Source organism: Palaemon carinicauda, chromosome 9 (genome assembly GCF_036898095.1).
Source record: "Palaemon carinicauda isolate YSFRI2023 chromosome 9, ASM3689809v2, whole genome shotgun sequence".
Classification (NCBI taxonomy): Eukaryota; Metazoa; Arthropoda; class Malacostraca; order Decapoda; family Palaemonidae; genus Palaemon; species Palaemon carinicauda.
Genome location: NC_090733.1, coordinates 43,947,521 through 43,965,020, shown reverse-complemented (window position 1 = coordinate 43,965,020; position 17,500 = coordinate 43,947,521). Strand labels below are relative to the sequence as shown.

Genomic DNA, 17,500 nt, shown 5'->3' with positions numbered 1-17,500 from the left:
TTAGACGGCCATAAAGCTTTTTGTGTTAAACCACTCGAATGATTTTTTTTTTTTGCCTATAACGAGTATAGCTTTTACAAGGTAATTAATGGAGCATAATATATTTTAATATAATTTGCATAATAATGGCCTGTAAAAGAAAATTTTGGATATCTCATTGCTTTCTAATTACTATCTTTTTGTCCAAACCAATCGTTTCTGAGGTATTTAAAAATATGGAATGAATCAAACATAAAGAAAAGTGGTCGACTTATATGTAGAGGGTGTCGGTATACTATGGATAATTTAGGTGGATCAGCAAAAAATTAAATCGCTCTAGTATTGATAGCATTATTGTCTGTTATGACTACAAGGACAGTATAACCGATGTTTTCTAAACCTATTATAACCTTGCTTATTATAGCATGCAATGTTTCAGCGTTAATACATTTTGTGGGTATGATATGTACAACATCCTTAAACGTTGACTTGATGCTGTTCAACAAAAAACCATTGCACTAGTTGCTGCTCCACAGGTGTCAAAAGCCGAACTCACAATGCTACCTCCCATATAATCTAAATATGCCTTTAAATGAATTTCGTCAAACAATAGATTCACAGTTTTATCGTTAGGGGAAAGAGATTTGAATTATTGTTTAATGTAGGCAAGACAATTTTCATGTTGTTCAATTGATGGACAGAAGTCTTTTGAAACAAGAACCCTTTTTGTCGAAAAAACTAGGGAGGATTACTTAAATACTATCTCTCAATAGTCTATACCCTTGGGGCGAGCAGTTATACAACAGTGATTAAAATATTACAAATTCAGAAGAATAGTCAAGCCTTTTAAGTGTCATCAAATGCAGCTGCTCACATATGAATGCGATTGCTGAGAAAAAATTAGAGTCCTCTTCACGAATGTTTCTCAATAATGAAATGACCAACTATAATACAAGGATTACGTCAATAGAATCTTTCTAATTTTGACTGAACAATCGGTATTCATAATCAATGATAAGAGTATATGATGTTCAGGGGGGATCCAAAATTCTACAGATGTTCACATAAGCTTCTCGTTTTGTAACTGTTCACTATGATTTGTCTAAAAAGTCTACTTTTGACATGAGTTTTTTTATTTTTGAAAGACTTTTCTTCCTTGTGTAGATTACGGTAAGCAATACTCTCCGCCATTGTAATTTGTAAATGTCGTTCGTCAAGCCTCGCTCTCTTAGATTCTGGAGTTTCTCTTACATGGGAAGCAGAGGAAAGATACGAAGGGCAATTCAGTAAGAGCGATGGTACGGCATCAGAAGGTTTGGAAATTCTTGCAGTAACTTTCTTCCCAGTCTTTTCATCAAAATGTGAAGTTTTCCAAATGATGTCCCCGGACTGGAAATGCATCTCACTCACCTACAAAGAAATATATTGTTTTTCAACCAAATGTCCAGTTACATTATTCACAGAGATAAGCTGAGAATTTGCTGAAATTTTTTTTAAAAAGAGTGAAATAATACATTTGTAATGATAAAATAACCATTTATTCAATAAAGATTTACACAGGTTATGAATGAATAATGAAAGGAAACAGTATGATTCCAAGTATATGTTTATTGGCGCTAATAATAATAATAATAATAATAATAATAATAATAATAAAAATAATAATAATAATAATAATAATAATAATTCATACTAAAAAAATATAGTCTTGATCATAAAATTAATGATAATTGTCATGATAATGGCCTGTTATAGAATTCATTTAAAAATGTCATTGTTTCCTCGTTACTATCTTTTTTGTCCAAACCAATGATTTCTGAGGCCTTTAAGGTTATGGACTGAATCAAACAAAGAAAAATGATTGACTTATTTGCAGAGGGTGTTGGTTTAATAGGGATGATTTAGGTGGACTAACAAAAAATTACGTCACTTTTCTATTGATAGCATTATTGTCTGTTATGACTACAGGGACAGTGAAACCGATGTTTTCTAAATCTACTATATCTTTCCTTATTATATCATGCAGTAATAAATGTTGATAAATTTTGTGGTTATGATATCTGCAACATCCTTAAACGATGACTTGATGCTGTTCGACATATAAAGAAAAAAAAAAAAAAAAAAAAAAAAAAAAAAAAAAAAAAAAAAAAAACAGCACTAGCTGCTGCTGCACAGGTGTCAAAGCCCGAGCTCACAATTCTACCTCTCATGTAATCTAAACATCCCTTTAAATGAATCTCATCCAACGATATATTCACAGTTTTTATCGTTAAGTGAAAGATATTCAAGTTTTTGCCTAATGCAGGAAAAAAAATTCGCCAAGTTGTTCAATCTTTTTGAAACTAAAACCCTTTTGAAGTCGATAAACTAGGAATGATTACATAACTACGATCCCTCAATATTCTATACATCTGAGGCATGCTGTTATACAGCAGTAATAAAAATATTATAAATTCAGAAGAATATTCTAGCCTTTTGCATTTCATCAAATGCAACTGCTCACCTATGTATATGATTGGTGAGGAAAATTTCGAGTCCTGTAATAGAAGGATTACATCTAGAAAATAGTTTGAATTTGGCTCTACATCACGAATCTGAGGAGGAAATTCAAAAATCTCTTAGCTTTTTAACTTCGACACCTTTAGCAATCGCTTTGAGTGAACTATCGGCATTTATAATCAAGGACAAGAGTATATCCTGTTCTGCGGATCCAGAATTCTACAGAAGTTAAATTAACCTCTTTTTACAACTGTTCAGTATGATGTGTTTAGAAAGTCTATTTTTGACATAAGTTGTTCTATGTTTTTGAAATACCCCACTTCCTTGAGTAGATTATGTGTTGCAATACTGTCTGTCATTGCAATTTGCAAATGCCTTTCGTAAATCCTCGCACTCTTCAATTGTGGAGTTTCTCTTACGTGGGAAGCCGAGGAAAGATACGAAGGGCAATTTGGTAAGAGCGATGGCACCTGAGCGCAAACGAGGTTCTGAAATTCTTGCAGTGACTTTCTTCCCGTCTTTTCATCAAAATGGGAAGTTGGCCAAATGATGTCCCCAGACAGGAAATGCATCTCACACATCTACAAAGAAATATATTGTTTTTCAACAAATGACCAGTTACATTTTTCACGCTCAATTAAAAAAAATGTTTCATATGTACATTTCATAAACTCTGAAACCGTAAGCACAGCAAAAGATTTTGAAACACACAAATACCCACACACACATAAAATTGAACGTTCAGTAAATGAAAAAAGCATTACCATTCGAGATAGTTCACGCTTATTTTGATTGCATTATGGTTGTTTTAGAAAAAATAGAATTTGCCGATAATCAAGATGTAGTTGAATGGGAGCAGATCGTTTAGACAGAGTGATTCAGACCATAAGTCGTTTGGGCTGCAATTTGGAGAACTTTGGGTGTGATTTTAATGTACAAAGTAATTTATTTAATGAATAAATAGGGATCACGACCTAAACAACTCTGCATAAACGACTTGGCCAAAAGTGATCACGGTCTAAACAACTTGAAATCCAGTTAAATAGATCGAAAGCAATGAGTTAACATAGTTTATGCTATGTAAGTTTCTTTCTTTAATATGTTAACAATGAAAACTAATGTCACTAAAAACCTACTGTGCGTAATTTAATTATTCCTGACGAAAGGTTTTTTTATAATGTAGGGCTAGGTTCCATTATATTGAGTTAACGAATATATGCCAGCTCACGCACATGCATCAATATTCAGCCACCCACAGGTATGATCGTACACTCACACACACACGCACACACACGATATATATATATATATATATATATATATATATATATATATATATATATATATATATATATGTATATATATATATATATATATATATATATATATATATATATATATATATATATATATATATAAGGTATAACACTTGTAAATATCTTAACCTGCTATTTGTGGTTAGTATGAATCATTTTCTTTTGATAGCATGGACCCATCTCTGCCGCTCACCATGTGGAAAAGCAAAAGAATGTTATCTTTTTCAGTATTTTTATAGTTCCCACAAAGCCTTTGCACACTGCACTTGTTCATCATTGTTTTTTCACAATTGTTAAAAAAAAAAAAAAAAAAAATCAGCCATTCAGGTCGTCGGAGAAGTGTAGCACGTTCCTTCACCAAGGTACGACCCAAACTGACCCAAAAGGTCGATGTGCCCGATGACCACGAAGACGAGGGCATTAAATTGTTGATAGGGAGCAAGAAATCTATGTGATCCACCAGGAGGTGGCCGTGACTCAAGTGGTCTGAGAAGACCTCTGATATCTATAGACCTTGCAACTGCGTATTCGATATTTGTTTTGTTTTTTTTTCTTTAGCTGTTTTGAATAATATCCTCCTTCGCCCTTCTACGTGTATATTACTGTATGTCTTTCTGTCTCTTAATCATAGACGCTGTTCATTTCATTGAACGAGTACTCTTAGCTATTCTTTCATCTTAGGTAAATATTTTGCCCTATCAGCTCCTCTCTTTTATTTTTCTAATCACAATTGTTGTTTATCTATGGCGGAGAAGGATTGAACTGGATTGTTATTAGGAAATTAGCCGTCCTTGAGTTTTAGCAAAACGTCACCGGTATTGCAAAGCGGGCTTACCAGAATGCATGAAATATCACAGGAGGATGAGATGAAGATAAATAAAAGAAAGACAGATATGATGAGGATGAATATGCAATTGAAGATTAAGTATCAATGGAAGGAGAAAGGATTATGGGGTAGAATCTTTTAAATAATTAGGAACTATGATCTCTTATACAGGGTCTTTAGAATTGGAGTTTAATGGAAGATAGAAAAATGTAAATCAGACAATTACTAGGTTAAGTAAAATTTGGAAATGAAATCTACCGAAGTTACATATGAAAATCAGCTATATATCAGTTTAGTGAGATCAGTATCAATGTGTGGATCAGAGTCGATGTATGATATTGAAACAATATACAATAAATTCTGTAGATTTGAGTATAAAGCCTCAGAAGAATATTGGGAGTTAAATGACAGAGATTGTGCAATTGCCATATCTGGATGAGATCATGTTAAGGGGTATGTGGAGAGGGTTTGGCATGCTCTACGCACTCCCGAAGAGAGATTAGTCCGCCAATCTTTCTACTGGGCTCCATAAAACACTAGAAGAAATGGTAGGCCCAGGCCTATATTGCTAAGGACTATGAAGCGTGAAATTGGAGAGGATGAATTGAGCAGTATTGAATTAAAAGCTCAAGATATAGAGGATTTGTAAAATCTAACCGACGCCCTTAGCATCAACAGGCGTAGGCGGAGATGATGATGATGATGATGGGGATGATGATGATGATATGCGATTATAGGTAATCACAACATATTAAGAGACGCGAACTGAATTGTATATCCTTGCTATCGAATATATTGCGATAATGATATCGTTAATATGATAATATTCGGATTAATTGCAAACGATTCTTTTGATAAACCTTGGCCATCATGAAGTAATTTTATTTCTGAAAAAGAGCCTTCTTGAAACACTTCTCTGGGTGTGACTACTTAATCTACCTGTATTCTGATTAATGGTAAAGATGTGCGACAAATCAAAAAATGGTATTTTAGCTCAGTAGATTTACATTTTTTTTTTCTTTGAAGTATAAATAAATAATATGGAGCTAAAAATAAATATGAAGGTAACTGTACAATGGATTAGAAAAATAGGAAATTCTTTTTCAATCCTATTAATTACGCTATAAAAATAGACAGAACATCATCTCAGTTTACTTCCGAACTCGATAAAACGAGAGAGAGAGAGAGAGAGAGAGAGAGAGAGAGAGAGAGAGAGAGAGAGAGAGAGAGAGAGAGAGAGAGAGAGAATCTAAAACTCTGTTTCCTCTATAAAGATGATTCTTTTCAAGGGTACACCTCTATTATTAAATCTGTCTGGAAAAAAGATTCCGTCTTGTTTATGCTAATAATAATAATAATAATAATAATAATAATAATAATAATAATAATAATAATAATAATGATAATCATAATAATAATAATAATAATAATAATAATAATAATAATAATAAAAATAATAATAATAATAATAATAATAAAATGATGAATTCTGTTTCCAGGCTTGATAATTCCGGATTAAAGGGGAAGGAAGCAGAACTATTGTTATTATTATTATTATTATTATTATTATTATTATTATTATTATTATTATTGTTATTATTATTATTATTATTAACCAGGATACAACATGGGAAACAGCCCTGCGCAGAAACTTAGAGAAGCAATGAATATGGAATAAGGAATTTGATAGGAAATCATGAAATATATTTATATAGGGCACAACGCTATATAAATAAATCACACATAAACTTGGAAAGAAAGTCAAGTCAACTTGGTATACAGAGAAGTAATTGCAACGCACCTGAAGTTGAACCTCAGAAATTCCATCGATTCAATTACCAGATTACGAAGATCATTCCATAATCCCGTCGCAACTAAATTAAACCTTTGGAATACAATGTAACATTAAGGCTTTTGGTGGAGAAGGGAAGACTGGTAGAATTAGCAGCTATGCCAGAGCTATACAGTGAATGGTACAGTGTGGGATGATTTGAATACAAAGAATGTTTATAATTATGAATTATCTCATGTAATGTACATGAAGAACTAAGTGAACAACGGTGCCTGAAATTAATGTCCAGATACGGGATAAAGGATTTAATAAGCCGTAACTTTTTGTGCAAGAAATTCTGATGAGATTCACTCGCTGTAGACAAGACAGCGGAATAATACTAAAAAAACATGGAAATAAAAATTTATAATTATTTTCAGTATATAATGATCAGCAAATTTCTTGAAACTATCTCAAACTAGTAATATTTTGTGCATCTAAAGAAGAATTACACCGGGTGTGTTTCTCTAAAGCAGCGGTTCTCAAATACTTTTGTTCATTACCCCACTTTTTCCAAAATTTTGGCTAGCAGAATTCTTGTTACCCCGCACCATATATAATTTTGAACATGATTATTGTAAAACAAACTTTTATTAGGTTGAACCTTCCTTTATTCAATTATTATTGAAACAAATATATCAAGAAGTACTATTTTTTCTGTTGAAAATAAACATAAAAAAATGCATACTTATAATAAGGTTGAAAATAAATCGGGAGAATATATAATTAGAATAATGTTCATCAGAGTGAAAATGCCAAATAAGTAAATAAATACTTCTACTGGAAACAAATAGAATAATTTCATGTAACTAATCACACCAGTTGAAAATATGTGGGAAAATATATATATATATATATATATATATATATATATATATATATATATATATATATATATATATATATATATATATATATATATATGTATATATATATATATATATATATATATATATATATATATATATATATATATATATATATATATATATATATATGTATATATGTATATATGTACTTATAAAAATCTTCAGTAGTGTGAAAAATGACAACTTTGAGATAATTTCAGTAATGCGAAGAGATAGTTTTAGAAGGGCACATCTGATGTCACTTTCTGGGTTCAATCTATTTCTCTGCTTGCTTCGGATGGTCAAAAGAGCTGGAAAGCCGGTCTCATACATGCAAGTTGAATCAAATGGTAAAAGCATTTTTTCTGATACTAAACGTGCCAGACGGAAGTCTTTGTTACTGCTAGTCCAAAATGAAGATAATTTCATGGATTTAAATTTCATTTGTATTGGATTGCTTGCTTTTATTTCAAGTATTTCTTATACGAGTCCATTTGGTTTGTCTGGCAGGTGCTCAGTGTTACATCTGAATGGATTTTGAATAGAAGCATGGTTAATTTCAGAGATATATTCTTCCATCCTCAGAACCAGGCTATTGAAACGTGCAATCATTATATTCCGCATATCACTCAAGGGTAAAGAATCTGTATCTTCCAAAAACTCCTCTAACTTGGGGAATGCAGCAGTTTGCAAAGGAATTCTTGAATTTTCTTCATTCAATGAGATAACGTTTTCTTCTGGTACTTGCAGTGGTGTTCGAGGCATTTATATGCGAAAATATGTCCACTAAATAGCACAGAATGGAAATCCAGTTTGGATCCTTCAGTTTCAGTGCTAAATTGTGCCCCTTATCTTCCAAAAACATTTCATTCTCAATTTTGGGCTGAAATACCCCTTCAAGAGCATTTCCTCGGGATAGCCATGAAATTGGAGTATAATACAGCAGACAGTGATGTTAAGAATCAATATTCCCACACAAAGAACTAAATAGTTTCGAGTTTAAAGCACTTGACTTGTAATTAACTATTTTCATGACGTCACACATCACCATTTCGAAATCAGGTTGCAAAAACTTTACTACCAGTGCTTGATGATGGATAATACAGTGTGTTGCAATAACTGAAGGATTTTCCTTTTTCACATGCGACAAAAATCCCTAGCATAGATGGCGCCCCATCTGTTGAGACTCCAGTGCAGTTTTCCCAATCTAGTTGACCATCGGGTTCATTAAAAAAGGCATCTACTTTTCTGAATTCATCTACATCCTTTTTAGTGTTTTCTTCTTAAATTTACCTTTCTCCTGAGTACCGGATGTATACCATTAATTGTGTACACTAGCAACATTAGTTGTTGCAGCCAGTTACGTGGCCAAGATACCATTATTTTTTTACCTGTGAAATTAATTGATCTTTGATATCATTTGACAGTTTATCTATCCTACGCATAATTGTGTTGTTGGATAGTGGTACCCATTTCAATGTCAGCTTGGTTAGGTCCACATATAATTTCTGCCATGCTTAATTAATGCAATCTCTAACCTCCTCTTAAGTGACAACTAAGAGCTGGCGGGTGATACTGGGCGTTCGCTAATATTTGAATTTTTAATTTTTTCAATAATAATACATACACACAAACACACACACACACACATATATATACATATATATGTATATATATATATATATATATATATATATATATATGAATGTGTATGTATATGTATATGTATGTTTATTCAGCACCTGCCAAAATAAAAGGTGTCATTACCCCCAACAAAAGTGAAATTACCCCAAGTGGGGTAATTTACCCCTATTTGGGAACCACTGCTCTATAGTGAATTTACAATCAATATCTAAGCCTATTTTTTCTATGAGTAGTATATGGCTGAAGAGACATCATTATTGTAAACATCTTATGTTGAGGATTCACTCTTCTTGACTATTTACAGTAATACTCTGAGTTTTGAATGCGTTTAACAGCTACATATCTGCATTCGGAAGATGAAATTTATGCAAAGAAATTTGATTAATATTCTTATGCTGCCAGTTCTTCTACAAAGCCAAAATAGATATCATGCATACGTTATATGAAAAGTATTATACCAAGAATACTACCCTGTGTTCTCCAGGTACTACATTCCTATAGTCACTATGGTACCTATAAACAACTACTCTTTGCAATATAGTGTTTGAAAATTTATAAACATGGTGATATAAGACCCTTCTCCTATGTGTTCATGTTTTGAAACAAGGACCAGGCGATTAACACGGTCAAAATCAGCACTTACCTCAATGCCAATCATATAAACTTCTTGAGAAATTGTAGGGATATGGTCACATACACTAAACCCTTTGCGAAGCAATACTGTAATCTAGAAAATAAATGGTTACCTTCAGCGTATATAGTCTTATGTTTTATCGAAGGCATCCTTTAGGTGATATGGGATATGTAGTCTAATGTGAAACCCAATTACCTATATGAGTCATATTGAACTCTCCAATTTCTTAAAATTAAACCTCTTAATGCTAACCTAAACATATATATATATATATATATATATATATATATATATATATATATATATATATATATATATATATATATATATATATATATATATATATATATATAAATAAAGTAAGATATCAGCTTTCTTTATACCATGTTTGCCTTTTGCTTAGCCAGTGAGTAATAGAGCCCACTTGTTTAAGCATGGACAATCTGTTAAGGCTACACCAAAAATTATAGATGAAAGTGTTTCTTTTATGATCAAATTATATTTCATTTTTTTCAGGTGAAGGATGAACTCTCTGAATCAACACTGAGATGAATATAGTTATCATCTTTTTCATAGATCATAAACTTTTTGCCTCCTCATATATGCACCTCTATAAGCCTAATTGGACCAAAATTCGAGGTTGATTCAGCATTTCAACTCACAAGATGGAGTACTTAACAATTATACAGACCACATTTTCTTTGATGAATGAAAGAAACAGACTTAACCTCCTTTTTAGAATTAGGACCAATTCCAAAAAAAGGGGTCACTCGAAAATGCCATTCCAGTCTGCTTCATATTTCATGTATACCTTACAAAAGTGTGGCATATTAGAAAGGCTGCTCAGAAGTCAGAACTGGAGGACAGACTTTATTTTTTTTTTTTTTTTTTTTTTTAACATTAGGGTAATCTGCATGTGCTAGGTCCAAGCAAATGTCATATTTGTGTGTAGTCCTCCTTATGAATTTCTCACAGCCTGATTCTGAATCAAAGACTAAAGGTCTAAACTGAAGTTGTGGAAACCACTCTCTAATGAAAATTTAGATCACCACAAGCACATAAAAGAGTATCCTTTTGTATCTTAGCCTCAGCATTAACAAAACAAGGTAAGATAGACTCATCTAACTCTGGATTATAATAAATGTGATAAAGTATGAAATTTGTTATGACTACCATAAAATCTTATGACCTGAATCTTGTGACATCCATATTCAAGCCAGAAATTATGATTCATAGGATAACCATTCCTTATATATATTCGCAACCCCATTAGCCTATGAAGGGCGCCACTTTTCAAAATAATGATTTATTTTTCTTTAAACCAAAGCCTCTCTTGAGAAAATAAAGTATCTGAACATAATATTATATCATACTGCTTGGAGTCAACTGTAAAGTTTCTAATATTACTGTATAGTTGATGAATACTTTAATGCCGTAGGTAATACTGGCACGGTCTGGGGTGCCCTGGTCAAGACAGAACAGAAGTTAAAAAGAAAAAAGAAAATATCTGTACTTGAAAGCAAACTTATCAATGATGATATCAAAAGTTATATATACAATACTATACACAGAGTAAACATAAATGTAATCCTTAGACCAAATGATAATATGTAACATAAAAATGGCTAACATTGCACCAACAGTACAACCTGTAAGAATTGGTACCCTTAAAAATAGCCACTTTAACTATATAAAGGGCATTATTATTATTATTATTATTATTATTATTATTATTATTTCTTGTTAAGCTACAACCCTAGTTGAAAAAGGAAGATGCTAGAAGCCCAAGGGCCCCAATAGGGAAAATAGCCCAGTGAGGAAAGGAAATAAGGAAATAAATGAACTAGAAGAGAAGTAATTAACAATTAAATAAAACTGTAATAATAAAATAAATTCATATATAAGCTATAAAAACTTTATAAAAAAACAAGAGGAAATGAAGTAAGATAGAATAGTGTGCCCGAGTGTACCGTCAAGCAATGATGGTTTTGAATTTAATATAATAAGGGAAGGTAAAAAAAAAAATAAAAAACACATACATGCAAAAGTAACCTCTTGAATATCAAGGTGGGCATGTCACAAGGGTTCAGAGTGTGTCTAGACAAGAGAAGAACGATTTTGGTGAGAAAGTATATCTAGGACCAGAGTTTATGTCTCCTCGGCTGACCAACATTATGAATGGGGTGATGTTAGAATTCAGAGAAAGAACACTGGAATTAGTAGCAAAGTCATTGGATAAGAAAATAAATTGCAACTGGGAAGTTTAAAGGTTAATGTTTGCAAATGATACCAAGCTGATCAGGGATAGTAAGGTAAGTTGTGGAATTTAGTAAGATAGATTGATAGTATCTATGAGAAGAGAAATATTCGTAGTTTAAGATTAGGCTGGAAGATGTAATATCAGTAAATAGAACTGAGGAAAATATCTTAATGAGTTTAATTATACAGGATGCTATGTTAAAATTGGTTGATTCATATGTATAAATACTCACTATTATATATGAGAGATGATGGTATGAAGAAGGAAGCGGTATATCAAACAATAGAGGTAATAACACAGTTGGCAGAATGAGTGCAATTGATTAGTGAGACACTTTACTTTTTTTTTTTTTTTTGTAGAAGCCAAGATAGTAATGTCTAAATACTTGCTGCAACATTTCAGAAGTATGAAAATAAAATTTTAATGCATTGAGAACTACTTATGTGCCATAAGTGATGCCCAGTAATTTGATATATATTCGTGATAAATATAAGATTATACATATGGAAAAAACTTAACATTGAGAAATGTAAGGATCAGAATTATTGAGTGACTTGATCATGTGGAATGAATGGACAGCAATAGTTTAGTGAAAAGGATATTAATTCAAAAACACTCATAGGCAAGATAAATAGAACGCCTAAAATCGTATTACCTATAGTTAGTTTCCAATAAAACAATTTGATGATTTGTATTCGGATTTGTTCTATCAAATTTTATGTTAGCTTTTGGCAACGGTAATTTAAAATAACTATAAAATTGCATTTTTAATACTACTTTTTTTTTCCTCGGGAGCGCACTTACATGATACGAGCGGATTCTTTTTTCGAATCGCTTTGGGAATTATTCCAAAACTGTTTAGCAAATCATACTAATATGGCAATACATAGGGATGGGAATGAATAGAAGACTGGGATTACCAAATAAATAACTTGACTTATTATTTCTTGGAAAAGTGAAAAAGGGTATGAATATTTTTTTAATGAACCATAAAAGACTAATAAAAGAGAATCAATTGAGGTGAATAATAATATCAGGTAGATGAATATATAATGAAATATGAAATGTGACTTTTTTTTTTGCAATTGACTTAACAGGAAAACAATCGTACAATATTTTTGCTTCTGAAGCTCTTTTATTTCAACAATGTGATTGGGAAAATCTTTTCCCCAATTTCGTCATAGCCGAACTGAAACTTCTGGAATACTTTTTACCATTAACCCTTATGAAAGAAAGGGTAAGACTGTTAGATTTAGCTGCAATCTTTGTATTACGTAGTGGATGATGTAGACTTTTGGAAATCTGAGTACGTATAATGATCAGAATTACGAAATATAGTTGATAACTTTACAAAAAGTTCATTGAACAATCGTGCCAGGCTTTCATAATTACGTCAGGTTATGGAGTTTAAAGAGCCATTTTTTTTATGAATTATGATTATATTACCCCCCTAAAGACAGTACATGGGAAAACTTGTTTAAAACCTCATCAAAATAAACACATAAATAATTTTCCTCAAGAGATAGGTCTCCAAGAGTCTTACCCTACTTTCTTGATATACTAATTGTTCACGCATTTTAAGTGATAAGCTAAGAAAATTTCTCAAACATTAATATTCAATAAAAAATCAGGTCTAAAAATGTAAGTGTTGCTTATGATGTTTAATAGACATTGCTAATGAAAAGATAGTTTGGGTTATATCCAATGTGCTTGAACTATTGATAATCACGCTATGAGTTTTGCTAGGTTTCAACCAGATTCCCCATAATATGCCACGCACCTATTTCACTAAGGGATGAAAAAAAAAAAAGAAAAAAAAAACATAATTCTATAATCAGGAGATTAGGTCAGTGCAAAGAGAGTTGCATCATCTGTTTGAACTTGAACCTGGTTTTCAAGGTAAGCCACTTATTAGTATATGGTAAGAAAAGTCAAGGGCTGGAAAACTAACTTATAGCATATGAATTATTACTTTACTGTAGTAAAAAAAAATGTCCAACTATAATTTTTTTTTTTTACAATTATTTTTAAAGTTCAATAATAACTAAGTCATAAGCCACCATCTATCTAAGTTTTAAAATAGGGTTTTCATGTTTAATGAGATCAGTACTAGAATAAATACCATTGATATGAACATCATAGCTACAATCAGAGTATGAATATTCCTAAACTCAGTCTAACATGAAAATAGTTAGCAATGAAAAGAATTTGTTTTAGGGAATTTATTTTTTCACCAAATATATGATAAAAAAGAATAAAAAGATCATTACATTTCCACAGCAACTTAACTTTTTGCATAACTTTAAGCCAACTGTAACCATTTTTTTTTTATTATTTGGTCTGTAGAGAGTAAAGTGGTTTGTGTCAGTGTAAGGTATTAAAGGATATCTAAAGAAAGGATCAACGGATTTTGATTTGCAAAGGAGTAAACTTAACGAGCCATTTTCTTTTAAAATTAAAAGGATCCGTCAAGTATTGTAATCAATATCGTATAGATTGAAGAATAATTCATGTTTCATGAGGTCCAATATTGCATATGCACCACTAACATCCCACCTTTCCAGTATTGTCTTTTATTTTCCTCTGAATTTACTATCAACGGACACTTCACAACAACCAAAATATATTGTACATGACCCATGGCAATCTCAAGCTCTTCTATCGGGGTAATTAAAAGGGAGATTTTTGCTTCAAATAGCTGTATATAGTAGTTCAAGCGGATGATTTTATTTCATTAATGAGCATACTAACGTGAAGGGAGGTTGTTTCCGGATACTATCTTTATCTATATCCTGCACTCTGTAAAAGGATTTTTAATAAAACGATTTCTATTTTTACTGTTCTTTTTATTTTTACTTTTATGGGTTACATATAGTGACAAACATTCTAGTGTCCCTTTGTATGCAAATTTTCAAATGTGGTTACATGGATTACAACAGGAGTTATTTCTAAAGCACATGGTTCCCTATATATGTAATTACTGAAATATATCATGACCATCTGTTCCCAAATTTATTTTTTTCACCTTTTCCCAAAGCGAACTCTCTCTCTCTCTCACTCTCTCTCTCTCTCTCTCTCTCTCTCTCTCTCTCTCTCTCTCTCTCTCTCTCTCTCTCTCTCTCTCAGAATTTATATTAGCAAGTTTATAGGCGTCCTTCGTGCCTTCACCGCAAGAAATATTGAACGATATTTGAACGGCCCATCGGTGTCCACCATAAGTCTGCCTTGGCTTCGGTGCTTTGGTGATCTCTTATGGAAACATCCATCTATTTATGCAAGGATATCATTTGCCGATGAATTTACTTTTCATTAAATCTACATAACCCTGTTTTTAACTGATGACTTTACAGTATTTCTCAAAAGGAATTTTCACTTGTTTTTAAAGAAAGCAATAATAGGAGTAAATATAGAAAACAAAATTAAAACTACGATAAGTCCGCAGAATTAACAGCATCCATGAGTTACATAGTAAGTCTTCTAGTGAAGAAATACTAATTTTGAAGTTAACTGGGCTTTCAATGACTGTCAGTTATTGTATATCAAAATTAGTTTATGGGACAGTAATATAGTTAGCTCGTCATTGATATATATGCCCCTAAATGTTCTTATATCTTGAATTTGTTAGAATTTCATGTAAGTCTCATTATCACTTCAACTCTCATATATATATATATATATATATATATATATATATATATATATATATATATATATATATATATATATATATGTATATATATATGTGTGTGTGTATATATATATATATATATATATATATATATATATATATATATATATATATATATATATATATATATATATATATATATGTATACATGTATATATATATATATATATATATATATATATATATCTATATATATAAATAAATTTCTACTTCACACTTGGGATCGAACGCTAGCCCCTTCTAATGAAAGGCCAGGTCGAAACCAACCATGTCACGAGAGCCCATAAAAAGAATTGGAACCTGACGCTAACAGCTGTCCGAGGATTTACCTGGCGAGACATCAGTCTCCTACCAGCGAATTTTACCCAATTCCCCGGGCCACCACGTGACACAATTGGTAGTAATTCATTCAAATTACCCCTAATGAGTCAATATGGATAAATATCAACACAACATCGTGTTCAAATAGAAATAAATTTCTACCTCATACTTGGGATCGAACGCTAGCCCCTTCTAATGAAAGGCCAGGTCGAAACCAACCATGTCACGAGAGCCCATAAAAAGAATTGGAACCTGAGGCTAACAGCTGTCCGAGGATTTACCTGGCGAGACATCAGTCTTCTACCAGCGAGTTTTACCCAATTCCCCGGGCCACCACGTGACACAATTGGTAGTAATTCATTCAAATTACCCCTAATGAGTCAATATGGATAAATATCAACACAACATCGTGTTCAAATAGAAATAAATTTCTACCTCATACTTGGGATCGAACGCTAGCCCCTTCTAATGAAAGGCCAGGTCGAAACCAACCATGTCACGAGAGCCCATAAAAAGAATTGGAACCTGACGCTAACAGCTGTCCGAGGATTTACCTGGCGAGACATCTGTCTCCTACCAGGGAGTTTTACCCAATTCCCCGGGCCACCACGTGACACAATTGGTAGTAATTCATTCAAATTACCACTAATGAGTCAATATGGATGAATATCAACACAACATCGTGTTCAAATAGAAATAAATTTCTACCTCATACTTGGGATCAAACGCTAGCCCCTTCTAATGAAAGGCCAGGTCGAAACCAATCATGTCACGAGAGCCAATAAAAAGAATTGGAACCTGACGCTAACAGCTGTCCGAGGATTTACCTGGCGAGACATCAGTCTCCTACCAGCCAGTTTTACCCAATTCCCCGGGCCACCACGTGACACAATTGGTAGTAATTCATTCAAATTACCCCTAATGAGTCAATATGGATAAATATCAACACAACATCGTGTTAAAATAGAAATAAATTTCTACCTCATACTTGGGATCGAACGCTAGCCCCTTCTAATGAAAGGCCAGGTCGAAACCAACCATGTCACGAGAGCCCATAAAAAGAATTGGAACCTGAGGCTAACAGCTGTCCGTGGATTTACCTGGCGAGACATCAGTCTCCTACCAGCGAGTTTTACCCAATTCCCCGGGCCACCACGTGACACAATTGGTAGTAATTCATTCAAATTACCCCTAATGAGTCAATATGGATAAATATCAACACAACATCGTGTTCAAATAGAAATAAATTTCTACCTCATACTTGGGATCGAACGCTAGCCCCTTCTAATGAAAGGCCAGGTCGAAACCAACCATGTCACGAGAGCCCATAAAAAGAATTGGAACCTGACGCTAACAGCTGTCCGAGGATTTACCTGGCGAGACATCTGTCTCCTACCAGGGAGTTTTACCCAATTCCCCGGGCCACCACGTGACACAATTGGTAGTAATTCATTCAAATTACCACTAATGAGTCAATACGGATAAATATCAACACAACATCGTGTTCAAATAGAAATAAATTTCTACCTCATACTTGGGATCAAACGCTAGCCCCTTCTAATGAAAGGCCAGGTCGAAACCAATCATGTCACGAGAGCCCATAAAAAGAATTGGAACCTGACGCTAACAGCTGTCCGAGGATTTACATGGCGAG

The 17,500-nt window shown here is 32.6% G+C and overlaps 1 pseudogene; it reads right to left on the bottom strand.

Moving 5' to 3' along the window:
- Nucleotides 1–305: 305 nt before the first annotated feature.
- On the bottom strand, nucleotides 306–8,064 carry LOC137646370 (uncharacterized; annotated as a pseudogene).
- Between the last annotated feature and the right edge of the window lie 9,436 nt (nucleotides 8,065–17,500).